Source organism: Podarcis muralis, chromosome 1, assembly GCF_964188315.1.
Source record: "Podarcis muralis chromosome 1, rPodMur119.hap1.1, whole genome shotgun sequence".
In the NCBI taxonomy this organism is placed as follows: Eukaryota; Metazoa; Chordata; class Lepidosauria; order Squamata; family Lacertidae; genus Podarcis; species Podarcis muralis.
This window is the reverse complement of record NC_135655.1, coordinates 46,313,280-46,333,302: the sequence shown is the minus strand read 5'-3', so window position 1 is coordinate 46,333,302 and position 20,023 is coordinate 46,313,280.

The following is a 20,023-nucleotide window of genomic DNA, read 5'->3' as shown; positions in this document are numbered from 1 at the left end:
GAAACTTCACTTCTCACAGTGAGGGAACCACCAGAAGGCCTTCGGCGCTGGACCTCAGTGTCTGGGCAGAACGATTGGGGTGGAGATGCTCCTTCAGGTATACAGGACGGAGGCCGTTTAGGGCTTTAAAGGTCAGCACCAACACTTTGAATTGTGCTCAGAAACATACTGGGAGCCAGTATAGGTCTTTCAGGGCTGCTGTTACATGGTCTCAGCGGCCACTCCCAGTCACCAGTTTAGCTGCTGCATTCTGATGTGCTAGGGTTGTTGTTGTTTAATTGCAGGGTGTGGGAACATTCAAAACGATGTTCCCAGCCTGCATCTATAGCATTCTGCCATATTCACCAAGGTCGTGAATTGAGCAGGTGACAGGAAACTTCACTATATGGTAGACAAAAGCCAAATGGGATTGGGTGTAACATCCTGATCATCAACAAGCAGCTGCCGAAGAACTGAATCATGTGACAATTATGCAGACAATCATTTTACCTGTGAAAAGTGAGTATGGACTATTACAATAGTTTGTACCCAAGTTACCTGGCCATATCAGGTTGAAGGCAACATATCACCTTGCTTCACCGCCAAATTCTCATTAAAGCGGATTTACACAGCCAGTTCTTCCTGTTCACGTCACTTTCTGCCCTCGAGGGTGACACCTGTATGAGATGAAAAGGCTCCGTCATCACAGCTCACAAGAATTTCATGAAAAATATGCATGACTGCATTGCATCTATTACATGGAAAGATCTGGAAAAGAGCTACACGTTTCTCTTGCCTGACCCTAACTGTTTGGGCTTGAGCTCTCTGGCCAGTCGTTGAAGTGTGTGCTGTCCAACTCATCACCACCTAAGCTTCTGATGTGAAGATCAAGGCAGCAATCAAAAGTCCACATTCTCCAGTGAACAAGAAAGAGTCACTGCAGTTTTTCAGGCAGTGAAAAGCGCCCACTTGACTCCCTGAAGCACTTGCTCCATTATTTCCTTTATGTTTATCATTCATTACAGCAGAAACAAAACAAAACCCTTCCCAGATAGAGGCAGGGAGGGAAAGAGGGTGGAAGTAATGCAGGGAGGCTTGTGAACTACGATTCTGGGGTGGAGAAGTCCGAGAGATAGCTAAACATCAGAAACCCAAAAGGAAATGAATTCACACAGCAAAGGGAGAGGACACAGAAAGGTCACAGATGTAGCTAAGCAACAAGGAGAGAACTCCTCAGTCCTGTTGTCCCAGTAAGGAATGCCACACAAAGCAAAAGGATGGCTTTGCTACTGATAAGATAAGACCAGGGCGGGTAAATTAAGTGTCCTAGATTCTATTCCCGACTTTCGCCAGTGTTCACCAATGACCTTTGGGAAACAAAAGTCAGATATTTTCTTCGTGAAAGATAAATCTGTTGGGATTTTTTAATCCTACATCTGGAACATGAATGTGAAACTTACATTGGCTATTGTGTGCCTTTGGCTTTCAAATGGATCTCTTCTGTTCTCTAGCCTAATGAGGCACCCACAAATTGGGCGAGTGAGACACAGTGAACTAGGAATAAATTTCATTGGAAACAAAGAGCAGTTCTGAGGATAGGATTGTACAGTTAGAGGTGCTTCTCCATGTCATGCGGGGAAAACATGCATCACCCTTCTACAGAGGCTTTGTCAGCCATGTATTTTTATATCACTTCGCTACCTCATAGAAGTCTGGGAAGTGTTAATTCCATGTTGTTTTCGAAACACCTTCGGATTCTCACATAAAAGCTGTTACAGCCGTGCAGAATAATATATATATAAATTAAAGATTCCTCCCCCCTCTTTTTTAATGGATAGGCACACAACAGGAGCAGCTACAACATGTGTTTGTGTAGGAGTAAATGACTCATTTGAGTTGCTTTGAAGCTCGCTGCTAACTGTTCTTAAAAACATACATCAAAATAAAACCTGACATTAGAGATATGGATGGTAGAATGGTGAATGTCTGTATGTCACATGCAGCCATCTGCACCCTTATAAGTTAGCACCAGCTGCTGTAGATTGCAATTGACTGCCCAATAGGTACAGGAAAGATTTCGCTGAAGGATGAAGACATCCAAAAGAGGGATTCCTAGGGAGTTCTGACCACTGGAGCAACAGGCTATTGCTGGTGAGGAAACTCTTCCCCTGAAGTGGCAGCAACAACAGCATAGAACTCAAGACCAGGAGCCTGCAATTTAAAACAGTACCAGCACAAGTGGGATTCAATGACGTGCTGAAAAATTCAGGTTGCACAATTAAAATAGATTTAGCCTCTTGCACAGCGTAGTCACTTCCAAGAAAGTGTAGTGCCTGTGTATTATTCTACACACTTTAAACATGCATTCTGCATAAGGATTGTTAAATGGGAAAGCTCCTTAGAAATGCAGGATTTTACAGCATTTAATCAGAAAACCCTTATGAGACTTTATACTTTGCAGCCTAGAGGGGTTTGTTAACAACTTCCCCGTATACGGGAATGTGATGCTGACATACTAGTAAAACATAATGAAGATATCCTCAGGAAGACGGGGGAAAGGCACTTTGCATTTCCTCTCTTGGGAAGAATTATTGACACTCTCCTGCTTATCTTGGCAAATCAGCCTCTTTCAACATGTGCTTCTCTTCAAGACCAAAGCATTTTGTAGGTGTCTTTCCCAAAGCAGCAGCAGAATGTGAATGCAGTGGTACCTCGGGTTAAGAGCTTAATTCGTTCTGGAGGTCCGTTCTTAACCTGAAACTGTTCTTAACCTGAGGTACCACTTTAGCTAATGGGGCCTCCCGCTGCTGCTGCTGCGCCGCCGCCATGCGATTTCTGTTCTCATCCTGAACAGTTCTGGATTTACAGAAGCCATCCCAGTTTCTGATTTTATCCCGGAATGGAATGTCCCACTTTTCCTTAGGACGTTCCTATTTTCATCGGTGAAATGTTAGAGCTTATGTCATTTTGGCTGCTCTCTGCCACTGCTTTTCCAGCACTACAACATCCTTTTGGAGAACTGCACAGAACAGTCCAGGTATGATTACACCATAGATTGTTGTAAAGGCATTACATTATTAGCAGCTGTTATTTCCCTTCCCTTTCCTCATGAGCCATTTCTATAGAATTTGCCGGTGACAGAGGAATTCTCCTAGAATAGAACACGGACATGTTCTTGCACAGGTCCTTTTCAGGTCAGTGGGGCGTGCACAGAAGTTCCTGGTGATCTGTGCCCAGAATCGGAATGTGTTCATTTCAGTGGAAAAGGGAGTGTCACCCTCCTTGCACGTACCTCCATGCCCCTAGTCCTGACTGCCTCTTGCATCTTCTTCTTTTAAGCAGGAATTCCTTTACAGGTGAAGGAGTTCTTTGTGTGCATTGGGGTCCCGACTCCCACAACTGATTTTTGTAACAGTGGAAAATATGTGCAAAATATGCAGATTGCCTCTGGATTCTTCTTTGGTTCATGGTGCATTTTCAATATGTTTTTGATTCTCTTCCCCCTGCCTCCTCTTCATTTCTTAAACTGAAAACAACAGTGAAGATAGTTCATGACCATTATTAATGGGAAAGAACAAATCATACAAGCCTGGAGATTGTATCAGGTCAAAGGGATACTCTCCATGACAACGGGTGTTGTATTTCTCCCTAGGAAATATAGCAAAAATAGGGAGAAATAAAGCCAGGGCATGGACTGGGAAAGCTTAATGACTTTTCCAGGCATGTTATTTATTTACCTGAGATTTCTTGGAGGGATTTAGAAATTTGAATGGCGAGGGTCTTATCTTATGCAACGTGTAGCTAATAAAATGCACATCATGTACTTGGTGCACTTCTAAATGTGAGACTATGCTTGCGTTCTGGGAAGGTCCATGAAGCGATCAAAATCAAGGTTCAAAATGAAGGACATCTATCCCTTGTCTAACATACCCTGTTTCTTTTCCTTAATCTAAACTGAGTCATTCGCCTAGGAGCTGAAATCTTGTTCTGTTTCACATTGGCAACAATACACTACTAACCTCATAGTGTCAGTACTGCATTATCAGATGCTCTTTTTAAAACAACAGCAAGAATAATATCAATAGTAATAGGAGAGGGGACGGTGATATGCGCACTTCAATATGCGCACATGCACTTTCTTTCAGTGCTTTAAGTTAGATATAGAATTTAATAATTGCATGGCTCAACCTTCCACTGAACTATGCAAAGGAAACCAGCAACTGGACTATTATGAAACTATTACAGCAAGAAGCTTCCTTCTCTTTTCCTGCAATCCTCTTAGTGCAGCTATGCTTTTTGGCTGACATGATCTGCCAAGATCAGACAGTCTTAAATTGCAAGGAAATGTACATTTGTCAGCTTTATGGAAATGTTTCCCACCAATACTGCAGAAAACATGCAGTAGCACATGCAAAGTACCGTATTTTTCGCTCTATAAGACGCACCAGACCACAAGACGCACCTAGTTTTTGGAGGAGGAAAACAAGAAAAAAAATATTCTGAATCCCAGAAGCCAGAACAGCAAGAGGGATCGCTGTGCAGTGAAAGCAGCAATCCCTCTTGCTGTTCTGGCTTCTGGGATAGCTGCGCAGCCTGCATTCTCTCCATAAGACGCACACACATTTCCCCTTACTTTTTAGGAGGGAAAAAGTGAGTCTTATAGAGCAAAAAATACGGTACTTCCTGCCCACCTTTTTGTTGTTGTTGTTCGCATGTGCTGCAATCACCTGTCTACAGGGCTTTTCCTGAATGCAACGGCAAGTGGAGTAGAGGTTTCACAAGGAGTGAAGGAGAAGCGAACAGGTGCTTGGGGTGTATGTCTTCCTCTTCTGTGGTGCATTGTCAATTTCACCAAGCTGAAATTGACAGTGCTGTACTTAGTATTACTTTGTGGGATTCTTCTTCTTCTTTGGCGATCTAACAGCAACAATCACAGATAACAATGGCTCTCAAAGTGAACCATTCACAGTGGGATCAGGTGTTAAACAGGGTTGTGTTATTGCCCCAACTCTATTCATTATTTTCATTGCCATGATCCTACACTTTGCAGGGTATCACATTGTCTTCACAATTTTAAAATCAAAGGCGAAACAACATGGAGTATTGTTGCAAGAAAGGGAGCCAGCTTTGTTGATATTCCCTTCATTTTATAATTTAAATGTTTGTTGAAAGAGCATGATTTCCCACACTTAGTGGGAAAGCAGAGAGCTTATGTGGATTTTGTTTTTATTTTTAAAAAGATCCACAGAATAACATTGGATGGGGGAGAAATAACTGTGGTTTCTGTTGCTAGTGATGCCATTGGAGTGTCTGGTGTCACACGTACAACAGGTCCACAAGGCCTGTCACAGCAATGTGCAAGCACTAGTGGCGGTTGGAGTATCATTTTCCAGGTAACACCCGGCAGAAATGTATTGCTGGGACAATACAGCTTCCTCGTAAGAGCATGAAAGACACCTAGATCCCCTGAAGCAACTGAAATGGAGGTATAAACAAAGGAAGACAAAAACAGCTAGAATAAGAATGTGAAAGCGTCAACTTAGTGTTGGCTTCTCACAGCAAAAACAACACCACAGAGGATGGTGGCACCTTAAAGACTATCAGCTGATTATAGCATAAGCTTTTTGTTATGTACTGAAGTTCTCACCTTGGGCCAACAGGGGGATACTGTAGATAGTTCAGGTCCACATATGCAAATAAGGGATTGAAAGTGACATTCAGTGATTGGATAGTTACAGAAAGTTGTTACAGTTACATTGTACTGGAGCTCTATATAAGCAGGCTGGCTGAACCCTTCAGTTCAGTTCTGTTCTGACCTGTGAATAAACAAGAGCTGTTTGGAGAATCGCTGTGTCGTCTGATATGTTCACCCACAACTTAACACTTTTGATGTCCATTTCAACAGATGCATGCCTGTTTCTGATTCCAAAAGGAAAGGAAAGAAAAAAGGAAAGGAAAGAAAGATCTGTTATTGTTATTGTTTCAAAAGAACAGAATGGCCAAAAAGAATACAGTAGTTGGCCATTCTTATTCTAGCCTCAGCTGCAAAGTTTAGCTATACAAAGTCATATTTGAGAGCAATTTCTGCTTTAAAAATAGCTGGGAGTAAAGGGAATGAATTAATGTGACAAATGACAGATCAAGCCTTAGTAAACTGACACATACTGACAAGGGAATCCAATTTCTTAAGCTACCCTTCATGTTTTCTTTCTAAATCTCTTGAGATGGCAAAGTGCTCCATTTGGTACAGACAGCCCAATCTTATTTCATTTTCAGTTATTTTCCATTAGAATAGAGTTGCAGCGAAAGGTTTCCCTCAAACATATTGTGTTCCATAAACCTTCTAAGACTTTTACAACATTTGTTAACTAATTTGGAATTTATTGCTGCTTTCAGCTGTGTTCTCTCCATCCCTGAATCTCTTTGAGTCATTCCGTACTGTGTTGTACCAAGGACAAACAGCCCTGTCAAAACATTTCAGCAAAGAGCTTTTTTTAAAAAAGACTTTTAAATACAAATATTGACCTGAAATGTTTTAAAATAGAATTTAAACAATGCTTCAATTGCTTCTGTTCCTTAGTCTTCTTAATCTTTCAAGCATGCCTCCCCATTCCATCCCAGGAGAGACGAAACAGCAGTAATTAGAGATTAAAAAGCAAAAATTGATTTTGTAATTCCTTATTTTTAGCAGCCTCATTCTGCATTATTGGAGAATGAGAAATCATTTGGAAACGCTTTCATTTTATCAAAGGGCAAGGGCTTGGGAAAGAACAATCTGGGAATCACAGAAAAAAAGAGGAAAGGGTATTGTGGCACCTTAAACCGAGACCAACAAATTCATTATGGCCTTAGCTTACATGGACTACAGTTAGCTTCATAAAATACATGATGTGTTTATCCTGAGTTACAGATACTTATCTCTCTGGATTTAGATAACTGTTGGCACCCACAGTATTTTTATCAATATATGAGTACTGGTGCCCCATTATTATTTTTTAATAAAAAATAATGTAAAAGGCACTTGTGTGTGTATATATATTTAGAGAAAGAGAAAGAGATAGAAACAGACAGACATGCATATACACACACACACATACATGGTTGGCATGTTGGTGGTTTGTAAACAATGGCATCCGATGGAAATGGAATGCAGGAAAACAGAGAAAGTCATAATTAAATAATTAACAGTTGTGATTCAATAAAACAGTTGTTGATAACACAGACATCCTAGCATGGGTAAACCAGTTGAAGCATAACAATGTGCTGAAACTCCTTTGAGCAGTGAGCCTTCTGCTGTATCCTAATTCATTGATTTCTTGTTGCATTTTCCCTTTGAAGAAAAAAGGCCCTGGAGGAGCCACTGGCTGGGCAGCAAATAGCCTGAAAGAAAAAGCTTTAAAAGATAAGCAAGGTGGGTGTCAGCTGCCATTTCTCTCTTTCTGAACACGAATTTTGCTTGAACACATTTAAGCAGAAATATTTGACGTCTCTCCAGCTTAGGTGTACATGGCAAGCATTGGATATTATTTTTCACTGCTGGGTGCTATCGCAACAGATCTCAGCTCTTGGCTACCTGGATGAGGTAGAAGCTGCTTAGAACACAGATATCAGGAAGCTCTAGCAAGTTATGTTAATCTGATTCCAAACAGGCCTTGCTCAAAAGCCTCAGGTTACAGAGGCTGTCCAGTGATAACAGTGAATGGAAACAAGACTAAAAAAACTCAAAACATAAATGACTAAGAAGTAAGACATTTCCCCATCTTTATTCATTCCCCTCCAAAGATGTAGAAAGCCTACCTGAGCATTCTTTTCCAAAGTCAGAATATATTGAAGGTAATTAGCATATAGTATTAAATCTGTTATTAAGATTATTATCGATATTCTTATCAAAGCTGACATGAACACAGCTGAGATGGACTTAACAGAAATAAATACTGATTTCTGCCTTATGCAAAGCGAGCTTCTCTGTAATTGCACATGTTGTCTTGACTAATAAAGAAGCAACATGCTTAGTGTTTTTTATTTATTTTAAAATGCCGTATTCCAAGTGGAAACATTTGACACAATCTCTTTTTATTATTGTCCCACTAATTACTGTTCTCATATTTTAATAAACAGCTTAGATGCAAGAAGAGAAGGATAGCACTGGCAATGACTATTCTGATGATCTGGAGTACAGTTCTAATGAAGAGCATGAATATAGCTTAGCAGGGACGGGGAAGGTTGTGTGTTATATACGCCTTTCTGCTGAATTAAATTAATTATTAATTTATTATTTATACCCTGCCCAACTGGCTGGGTTTCCCTAGCCACTCTGGGTGGCTTTCAACAGAACATTAAAAACAGAATAAAACATCAAATATTAAAAACTTCCCTGAACAGGGCTGCCTTCAGATGTTCTTCCAAAACTCAGATAATTGTTTATTTCCTTGACATCTGATGGAAGGGCATTCCACAGGGTGGGTACCACTACCGAGAAGGCCCTCTGCCTGGTTCCCTGTAGCTTCACTTCTTATTTCCTATTCTCGGGTAACAATGCATGCAATCAGTGTCACAGATGCCAAAGACAAGGCATGCATTCCACTGACTGACCATGCAACATGCATGATTGACAGTGCCATTATTGTCTCCCTGCCCAGCAAAAATTGAAATGGCAACAGAAAATCTGTGACTGGATCTGCCATGTAAAAGTTTAAGAGCAGCCACATTTGGAACACTCTTCGGAGTGACTTTTTCCAATGAAAATTGCTCCCAGTGCTGCTATTTTCCCCCTGATCAAAACATTTGTGGCACCACACCTGTCTGCTTTACTCCATATTGCTTTACTCCATATTGAGGGGGCAATGTTCATCAGTAAAACAGAAGGAGGATTAAATACTCCCTGTTCCCAACACTGGGCCCTTGATTGTGTGCCCCTCGCTACTATCAAAGCTAAGAAACATTTTAAAAGAGAGGATAGATCAATCATCCATTGACACTTGTAGGTGTGCCTTAGATCTTTTAGCTGTATCAGGGATTCCCTTTTCCATATTATAGATACCTGGGCATGACATCCATTCACTGCGAATTTCTGCCATGCAGGGGCCATTGAAATGAATGGGAGCTGCAGCAGAGCTGAATAGCACTCTTGCACAGCTCCTGTTCATTTTAACGGTGCCTGTGCAGGAGAACTTATAAATTGTGCACTCTAGACTTTGAGATTTAGGGATGCGGGTGGCGCTGTGGTCTAAACCACAGAACCTAGGGCATGCCAATCAGAAGGTCGGCGGTTCGAATCCTCGGAACAGAGTGAGCTCCTGTTGCTCGGTCCCTGCTCCTGCCAACCTAGCAGTTCAAAAGCACGAAGTGCAAGTAGATAAATAGGTACCGTTCTGGCGGGAAGGTAAACGGCATTTCCGTGCGCTGCTCTGGTTCGCCAGAAGCGGCTTAGTCATGCTGGTCACATGACCCAGAAGCTGTACGCCGGCTCCCTCGGCCAATAAAGCAAGATGAGCGTCGCAACCCCAGAGTCGTCTGCGACTGGACCTAATCATCAGGGGTCCCTTTACTTTTTTACCTAGACTTTGAGATAGTTGATAAACACATATCATTCGCTGGGGCCCTTGTCCTATGCCCCCCCATTTCTGTGATGAGCTACAGGATGATTTCATTCTACATCAAATGCCATGGCAGAATTCTATACTGCAGTCTCAGAAGGAAGTGAAAGCGATGCTACAGAGCAAGATGCACATTATCATTTATTTTAGTAATTGCAGCTGCTATGGTTACCAATTGTGCTCTTGCCTATTTTCAAGTTGAGGGTGTTCAGTGTCATGACGTTGCACATTGTTTAACAGAAGCCAGATAAACCACGGGGGTGGCTGGTAGATGTAACTAACTACCCACTATGGAAGGAATAAGTTCGCAAATGCTTGGCAGGTGGGAGATGTTGGAGTTCTAGGGCCTTCTCACAGTTGCTTTGTGTAGACTTTAATAAAGATACACAAAGCACACGAACCATCTCTGCTGACTGTTATTTGCAGCAGGGATGGGGAACAAGATGTTCTTGTACTCAAACTCCCATCAGCCCAGCCAGCATGACCAGGAATAATGGAAGTTGTAGTCCAACAACATCTTCCACACTTTCCTCATCCCTAGTTTACCCTAATTATACATACTTTGCCCGTAAACCAGAGTGTAATTACTCCAGAGTGTTCTAAAACTAACAGAATGGTTCAATAGTAGATAAAAGGTAAAGGTAAAGGTACCCCTGCCCGTACGGGCCAGTCTTGACAGACTCTGGGGTTGTGCGCCCATCTCACTTAAGAGGCCAGGGGCCAGCGCTGTCCGGAGACACTTCCGGGTCACGTGGCCAGCGTGACAAAGCTGCATCTGGCGAGCCAGCGCAGCACACGGAAACGCTGTTTACCTTCCCGCCAGTAAGCGGTCCCTATTTATCTACTTGCACCTGGGGGTGCTTTCGAACTGCTAGGTTGGCAGGCGCTGGGACCGAGCAGCAGGAGCGCACCCCGCCGCGGGGATTCGAACGGCCGACCTTTCGATCGGCAAGCCCTAGGCGCTGAGGCTTTTACCCACAGCGCCACCCGCGTCCCTCAATAGTAGATAGGGACAGCCATTTTTGAAACTGGTCTCTTACTATATTTAGTAGAGTGGTACCTCAGGTTAAGTACTTAATTTGTTCCGGAGGTCCGTTCTTAACCTGAAACTGTTCTCAACCTGAAGCGCCACTTTAGCTAATGGAGCCTCCTGCTGCTGCCATGCCGCCAGAGCACAATTTCTGTTCTCATCCTGAAGCAAAGTTCTTAACCCGAGGTACTATTTCTGGGTTAGGGGAGTCTGTAACCTGAAGCGTCTGTAACCTGAAGCGTATGTAATCCAATGTTCCACTGTACATGGTAGTAACTATAGCCTCATGCCAGGCATAGCTGTGTTTACCTGGAAGTGCAGCCATGCTTTTAGCTCCACCCCTCACATCATGTCTCCTTCATGTTACAACCATGGTTTGCATGTGGCTGTCTGTAAAGCAACTGCAATATGCAAGCTCCTGCTGATGAGGAACCACAGAACTTTGTTTTATAGAGAGCGGCTTGGAACTGGAAAGGCAGATAGAAGTAGACAGAGCACAGAGCGACTTAGGAACAGAATTTTAGAAGAAAAACAGATACAGATGGAAAGTGAATTTGGGGTCCATGCACACCCTTACTATATACTAACTGAATGGGTTACTTCCACATCTTGAACAACCCTTGTTCATTAATCACAGAGGTGGAGGAAAGCTAGCTAGAAGACAGCTCTAGGGTAGCTCTAGGCCAGAGTTGGCTGAAGGAAGTCACAGTTGCAAAAATGTGGATGTTAGGCAAAATTGAATACAAAAATATGTATATTGTGAGAAATTACCACCATAATACTGGTGGCTACTTTTCTTTTTAAAAATGCAAACTATGGAGCACTGAACTTAAGGTCAGAAATATTAGAATCTGAAAGAAACATAAATAGATAGATTCTCCCCTCCCCAGTGGTGTAGTGGTGGTTGCCGGTGCCCGCCATGGCCTGGCCTGGCCTGGGCGGGAAGGTGCCACTGATGCCGTTGGAGCGACCCCACCCCCACCAGAGCAAAGCAGGGCTGCACAGAGCCACCTGCCCACCCTCTCAGGGGGGGAGGCCGGCTGACTGACGCAGCCCTTGGTGGGTGGAGAGGAGTTCTAGGCCAGCCTAGGGGTGCCTGCGCGGGGTGCCTGGTTTACTCCCCTTGAAAAATTGTGCACTTGGAGCCACGGCCCCTCTAGCAGCCCCCACGCTATGCCCCTCCCCCCTAACTCTTGTCTTATGGATACCAATGGGATATTAAAAGCTTATTGACATATTGCTGCACATGTTGATTCAAAGTATGTCCCACTGAAAATAATGAGGTTTACTTCCAACTGAGCAGGTGAAGTATTGCAGTCTAAGTCAATGGAATCCTATCTATGGGATACAAGTACTGCTATAATAAAAATTAGTTTAATTATACAAACTGTCACTGTTAATTTCTAACCTGCTGGCAACTGAAGTGATACCTTAAGACACTATTAATTATATAGCTAGAGTTCTTTCCTAACCAGAAGGTTAATCATTCAGCCACAGGCCAATGAAAAGAAATCAAACTGAGGAGAGGCTGATCCATCCATCTTGGTGGTGCAAAGTAGAGGCGGTGGAGCATTTGGATGAAGGGAAGGCAGAGCAGATTCCAATCACTGTTCAGCCACGAAGCTCTCTGCATGGGGCTGAGAAAGTGACTACCTCAATTACAGAGTTGTTGTGGAAGCGAAGTGAGATAATTGTTAATAACTTTCATGCACCGAAATAGTCTATAGAAATTAATAATGATAGCGTTAATCATCAGTGTTGAAAATATAATAGAGAGAACAGAGATTCCATTGAATAATCAAGCACTTACCAAAGTCAGCATTGTTGTTGCAGGCAGGAGAAATTACCGGAAGATTTGTGAAAATCTTTTGCTATCCAGCTTGTTATGTTTCTCCTCTCGTTGAAGCACCACTCCACGATTATAGAAGCGATGGATATCTCTCCTTCTCTTCCTGATTCGGTGTTCTGTCTACCTGGGCAACAAGCACTGAGTGCAAACAGCCCTTTCCAAATTCATTTTGTAGGTTATCATTTTTAAAGCTTTCCCACAAAGTCAAAACAAGACTTCAGAAGTATAACTAGGGTGGCAATAGATTGCTGTGTGCTTTCTTGTGACTGTTGCAGAAACATATTAAATAGTGTTCTGGCTGACCCAAGACGTTTTGCTGCTTGAGGTGAAGAGCAAAGTGGTGCATTTCCCAACATGCCCTGTAATTTTATTTACAGAACTGAGTGGTAAACTGGCAGCAGTTGAATCTTACAGCTTCAGGTCTTCAACCACACCCAAAAGCAACAGGCTCTTGGGGATGCAGAGCAAGACCTGTGGCACACACAGCTGTGTCTTCCAGCACCTTGACACCAATTGCTCACATCTCCAGGCTGACACCTGTTCACTGTTCAAACAAACGCCACATCGCAGAGGCTGTGCCACCAGCACATACATTCCAAGTGTCTCTATTTTCCAGGGACTGTGCCGGAATTACAAAAGCCATCCTGGCTTCTGATTTGATCCTGGAATGTCCTTATGTTTCCCACCAAGCTCAGGGAAGAGGATGAGCCGGCGCTTGTCGTGTGGAACTTCGGTGGAAGTGGTGGCTGTGAAGGAGCATCTGTATGACTGTGGCCTCTGTATGACTGTCGCTGCTGGCCTCCTCCCTTGGAGGTGTGAGTTAGAAGCTAGAGGCAAGAGGCTGCAGGCTGTTCAGCTGGGAGACAGAGCCATACCAGATTTCTGCTGGAATCCAGGTGTTTACCCACGGTTCTTGTTTCTCTTGGGAACGAGGTACAGCAGAGACTGTGGTGGCTATACAGTGGTACCTCAGGTTAAGAACTTAATTCGTTCTGGAGGTCCATTCTTAACCTGAGGTACCACTTTAGCTAATGGGGCCTCCCACTGCCACTGCGCCGCCACCACTCAATTTCTGTTCTCATCCTGAGGTAAAGTTCTCAACCCAAGGTACTACTTCTGGGTTAGCGGAGTCTGTAACCTGAAGTGTCTGTAACCTGAAGCATATGTAACCCGAGGTACCACTGTAGTTTATTTACACATGTATATAACCTGAGCCTACAATGGAGGGATTCACAGCATTAATAACCCAAGAGGGTCTTGTTTCTCCCATAGCTGCAGCCTTGGATTTAAACAGAAATCAAGCAGGCCTCTTTCTCTCCGGCTTCTTCTTCCTGCTGCTTCTCTAGCTCCACTGCAAACTCTCTGCCCTCAACTCTGGCTTTGTTCTTCTAACTAACCACAAGTTAGGGTCCCATACCAGTTGCTGTCTCACACAGAGCCCCTTTCCTTTGTTCCCCTTAATGGCCCATCACCCAGGTGATCACCTCTTCAGGAAGCTAGCCTGGCTTATATTTTAGCACTTGCTGGGTCCAGGGTTTAGAAGGGTCTTGGCATACCGCCTACTCCCCCACTCAAACTCACAATACTACTATATAATCTCTGTTTCTTTTCTATTTTCTGTTGAATATGAATCAAGAATATGAACTAAATTGGCCTGTATGTTGCCCAGTCATATCTGGCTCATTGAACATGATTGGCTTTAAAACTAAGCTGCCAATGACTAGCCTTGCGATACAAACAGAATGGATCTCAAGGAAGTATCTTTAAAAAGCTGTCTGGGAATAGGAGCCTGGGGTGCACACACTTCCCAAAAACAGTGTTTGTAAAACAATCAATTCACATGCCTAGCCTAATGAGATGAGACACAAGATTGCAAGAGGTTGGCTGAAAAATACAAACAGGATATTCATGATGCTTAAATAATATTCTGAGTCAAATCTTACAAGAGTAGCTAAGGGTCAGACTGAGTTCATGGTAGATAGGAATTACTGTGATGGCTGTATCCAACACCAGCTAATTTATAAGCGATTAAAATTGTTAAGATTTCCTATATAATAATGCTATGAAATGTTATTTCATGCAACATATATTTCATAGAGCTTCTATAAATATATTTTTTTCATTTTAGAATGCAAGATGGATTCTGTCTGAAGGCTCTGACATGCATTACAACCTCATTTTGAAAGCATTTTACCCCAATCCCACAATGTTTCCCACACTTTTACAGTCCCGTACATAACTTTAGGCTCTGAGCAACTCAGTAATCATCTTGTCAGGCAGATAGCTGTTGCCATTTTGGACCTAAGCTGGATCTTACTGCTCCACAAACAGCTTGATATCCTCCCATCGTCTCCTTCTTCCCCAGGAATGTGAGGACAAGGTAAAGCTAAGTCAGACCATTGCAGGTGATGGTTCCTCCTTCTTGGCTTTTCTAAGGACCAAACTGCACCTCACATTGTACCAGCTGATTGAGGGTAAGGCCAGATAACAATTTGGCCTGTGGAGCCAAAAAGGTCCCCCCTCCCCGCTTGTTGTTTCTACAGAAACTGCCAGTTCAGAAGACCTGATGTGGATCAGGAACCCAGTGGGGACGGGGTGCTAGGGGACTTTAACCCTTTGATCTCTGCCATGGTCCCAATGCAGACCAACTCCTCTGCACTTCCAATTTCCAGTGTCGAAGCAATGATTCTTCAACATCAACTTATTTGGACTGGTCATGTCATGCGGATGCCTGATTATCATCCTCCAAAGCAACTACTCTATTCCGAACTAAAAAATGGAAAGCGTAATGCTGGTGGTCAACAAAAGAGGTTTAAAGACCGTCTCAAGGCAAATCTAAAAAAATGTAGTATAAACACTGACAACTGGGAAACACTGGCCTGCGAGCGCTCCAGTTGGAGAACAGCCTTTACCAAAGGTGTCATGGGCTTTGAAAACACTCAAAGGGAGAAATGTGCTAAGAGGAAGGCACGTGTGGCAAATCCACACCGTGACCAACTCCCACCCGGAAACCAATGTCCCCACTGTGGAAGGGCATGTGGATCCAGAATTGGCCTCCACAGTCACTTACGGACTCATTGTTAAAACCGTGTTTATGGAAGACAATCTTAATTGACTACGAGTGATCACCAAAGAAGAAGACTTCCAATTCACATTATTGGGGGGGGGGGGGGAGAAGCTCCAGTTGGAGTGAACAGGAATTTTCTTTCAGTGCAAATTGCAGAAATAGGGGTTGATCCACAACAGGATCGTGGGAGCGATTAAAGGTCCTTTATCTCTCACACAGGAATCAGAGGCCCCATGATGTCAATTTTGTATAAAAACAAGTGAACAAAATCCTTGTATTTAAATACACAGCCTTGTAGCTAACATAGCAGGTAGTTTGGCCCCAAGACCAGGAACATGGGGGCTCCTGTGCATGTTCTTTAACCAGATGCTAGCATGTAAAGCAGCTCTGAGCTGAAGCCATGATTAACTTTTCTTTAGCACTGCCAGACTTATCCAACAGGATTTGGGGACTATCATCTTCTTTAGCCTGCAGTATTCCCTGCGGATTTTACCACAGCTTCCCTTTCAGACTTTCCTTGACCTTAGCCCAACAGCTGGTTAATAACTTCAATGGGCTTCACTGCTGCCTGGAGGAACAGCCTCCTCTTAAGTTTTGTGGTTTTGAAAGCCATTCACATTCTTTTTCCTGTGGTCTTCCATTCACTGTCCCTCTTGCCATTCATCTGTGGAAGAAATTCCATTACCTGATCTGGGGCTTCCCAGATGAAGGCTACGGGGGAGTTTGGGGCATCTTTTTCAATTAGCACTTCCCTAGTGGCGGCTGAATTGAGTGATATTCTTGTTCTCAAGGGTTATCGTAGATAGAGTTCCTGCTGGGGGGATAAATGTTTTCTTTTTAATTGCAGAAAGGACAATTCCAGACTCTTACTATTATTGGCTGTGTTTCAGTCCACTACCAGCCAAATTCAGGTTGCATAATTAAAGCTGTTTGGGAGCTCTCACACAACAAACCCACAAATATTGGACGCTTTGCAGTAAGGAAAACGGATAGGGAAATGTACAGTGGTACCTCGGGTTAAGTACTTAATTCGTTCCGCAGGTCCGTTCTTAACCTGAAACTGTTCTTAACCTGAAGCACCACTTTAGCTAATGGGGCCTCTCGCTGCCACCACGCCGCCGGAGCACGATTTCTGTTCTCATCCTGAAGCAAAGTTCTTAACCTGAGGTACTATTTCTGGGTTAGCGGAATCTGTAACCTGAAGCATCTGTAACCTGAAACGTATGTAACCTGAGGTACCACTGTACTGAAAAGCATGGGATAATGCTTGGTTGATGCCACATCATCTGACCTCCTTGCAGACAACCAGAATGAAAGCTCAATAAATAGCCAATATCATCTGACCTCCTTGCAAACAAATGCAAATAGGCTAAAGCACCTCTTCAAACTTTCTTAATTAGCCAGCCGTTTTAATGATTCTTTTACGGTTTCTTGTAGAAACTGTTGTGCACTACCTGGATATTTTATATGAATTAGCAGTTTATATATTTTTGAAAATAAATAAATGAAAATCAAGATGAATGCTCAATAAACAGTGTTTCTATTTTAGTACTGTCAAGTGGAGGGAAAGTGATGAGGATAGTGGGGGAAGTGTTGAAAGTTATTTATAGAGACAGGATATTGAGTTGTCCTGAGCTGTCATGGCAGGGACTTGCAATGAACTTTGCAGTGTCCTCATACTATACGGTAACCAAGGGACGTGGGTGGCGCTGTGGTCTAAACCACTGAGCCTCTTGGGCTTGCCAGTTGGAAGGTTGACAGTTCAAATCCCTGCGACAGAGTGAGCTCCCGTTGCTCTGTCCCAACTCCTGCCAACCTAGTAGTTCAAAAGCACGCCAGTGGAAGTAGATAAATAGGTACCACTGTGGCAGGAAGGTAAAAGGTGTTTCCATGTGCTCTGGCTTCCGTCATGGTGTTCCATTGTGCCTGTAGTGGTTTAGTCATGCTGGCCACATGACCCGGAAAGCTGTCTGTGGACAAACATTGGCTCCCTCGGCCTGAAAGCGAGATGAGAGCCGCAACCCCATAGCCGCCTTTCACTGGACTTAACCGTGCAGGGGTTCTTTACCTTTTACCTTTACGGTAACCAGGACTGGTTCTGGGCTTGAAGGGAGACTGAGTAAAGTAGCCTGGAGCCTTCCAGCTTCTCTGTTAGTGGCCCTGACTGACTTATCTGGTGTCAGGCATTGCAGAACTAAAATCCAGAGACAAAATCTTTTTGTAATGTATTGCAAACAGGAAAAAATATATATTATTTTGAAAGGTAATGACGAGAGATGCAGTCAGCTCGAGCTAAAGCACAACTTATACCTTAATAAGCTTGTTGTCGGTCGTTGCAAGATGAGATTAAATGGTTCACAGTTAACACTTGTCAGCTTCTATATTAGACAGTTTTGATAGGCTAGTTGTTAAAATTGTTTTGGCTCTCACTGACTTATCGTTAAAGGCCAACGAGCAGGCTGAGAAAGAAGATTTAAAGGTCATTGGTCAATGGGTTGTGACTGAAACTGTATATAAAAGGACAGTCACACAGCATTGTTGAGGAGAATGTGGTTTGGTGGTCAGTAGGGGCAGCAAGCAATACTTTGGCCACCTCTTGAGAAGAGAAGACTCCCTGGAAAAGACCCTGATGTTGGGAAAGATTGAGGGCACAAGAAGAAGGGGACGACATAGGACAAGATGGTTGGAAAGTGTTCTTGAAGCTACAAACATGAGTCTGACCAAACTGCAGGAGGCAGTGGAAGACAGGAGTGCCTGGCGTGCTCTGGTCCATGGGGTCATGAAGAGTTGGACACGACTAAACGACTAAACAACAAAGGGGCAGCAAGCAGCCCAAGAGCCAGGCAGAGAGATAAAGAGGTACCGCTCCGGCGGGAAGGTAAACGGCGTTTCCGTGCGCTGCTCTGGTTCGCCAGAAGTGGCTTAGTCATGCTGGCCACATGACCTGGAAGCTATACGCCAGCTCCCTCGGCCAATAAAGCGAGATGAGCGCCGCAACCCCAGAGTCGGTCACGACTGAACCTAATGGTCAGGGGTCCCTTTACCTTTACCTTTAAATTTAGCATAGATCTGTCATCCCCCACCCCTTCCCTTCTCACACTGAAAGCTCTTGCTGGGACAATGCTGTCTTAGTGGTTCAGTTCATTCTCCTCTACCACAGTCACTGGGTCCTGCATATTGTCACACAAGATAGCCACCAGGAAATTCTTTAAATACTCAGGCATAACTGACTGACTTGCATAAAGGCATGCAATCAAATCTGCTCTACCTGTCTGTTCTAACATTGGTGCATGAGGACTGAGTGCCCCCCACACCCACTGCCTTTTCTCTTGCTAGTAAGCACACGGCAGCAACAATGGAAATACCATCATGAGTGACAGAGGTGAGAAATAATGCTGAGCAAAATTTTGGCATAGCGCAAAAAAGAAAAATAAGACAGAGAAGGAGTGATAAAAAATGCTGTGAAATAGTCTCGTAGTCATCTTGTCAGTTTCCCCCTCTGCAGGGATGGTAAAAAAAATATCGTTTTTAAACAATCCCACTAGTTTATTTTCCCAAAGACTCTTGGCAGGCTGTCACAGAAGGGAAAGATTATGATTAACTGAAATGTCATCAGCCTGTTATTCTCTGCAGAGGCGATATGAATGGGAATTAAGTAATGAACTTCTGCAAACAGATGATAGGAGAGAAGGAGTTCCAACTAGCCAAAGCTGATTTCTTATTTTAATGCACAGGGTGCGCTGACAAGGTTGAGAGAAGCTACACTCCTCCTCTCCCTCTCGTCAGCTTGCCACATTGTTGAACCAAAGCAGGGTGCAGGGAAAGAGAACTTTGATGGCAAATTCAAACATTTTAAAAAAATGTTCTCTAATCAAACATTTGACATTTCTTGAAGAATTGCTATTTTTTCCTTAAAATTTTGGTTATGCTCTGCATGCTTCCTATCTCTGTAGTAGCAACAGGGATGCATTTAAAGCCAGAGAATCAAGGAATAAAGCAAACTCTGTCCCATGGGAAGTTAATAGTTGATTCAATCAAACACACTTTAATTAATTTTTTTATCAAAAGGGGGAAAAGCAAATTACAAATTAGTCCATTATACAATTATAACTGGGGATGAGATCAAGCCACATAGCTTGTATCTGAATTTCAAACACGTATTATAGCAATAATGGCACTTCGCCATGTACTGTCCGTATCTAATTTCAGTCCACATCTTGTGAGTTTATAGCTACAAGCTCTGCTGCGTGTACAGATCTCTGCTTGTGCGTCTTTGAGTCTGAGCCACAGAGTATTTCTCAGCTTTAAAAGGCAGTGCAAATTGATAGATGCTGAAATGCCAGCACTGCAATGCAGTTGTCAGGACTTGTTGCTGCATACAGTGAAGACCCACAAAGTCACCCTAGATGTCAGTGCTGGAAGAAGACATTTGCTGGCTGAAGAAAATGGCACCCACATAGCACCCTTTAAAAAGTCTGACTGTACCAGACTTCATCTTTCTG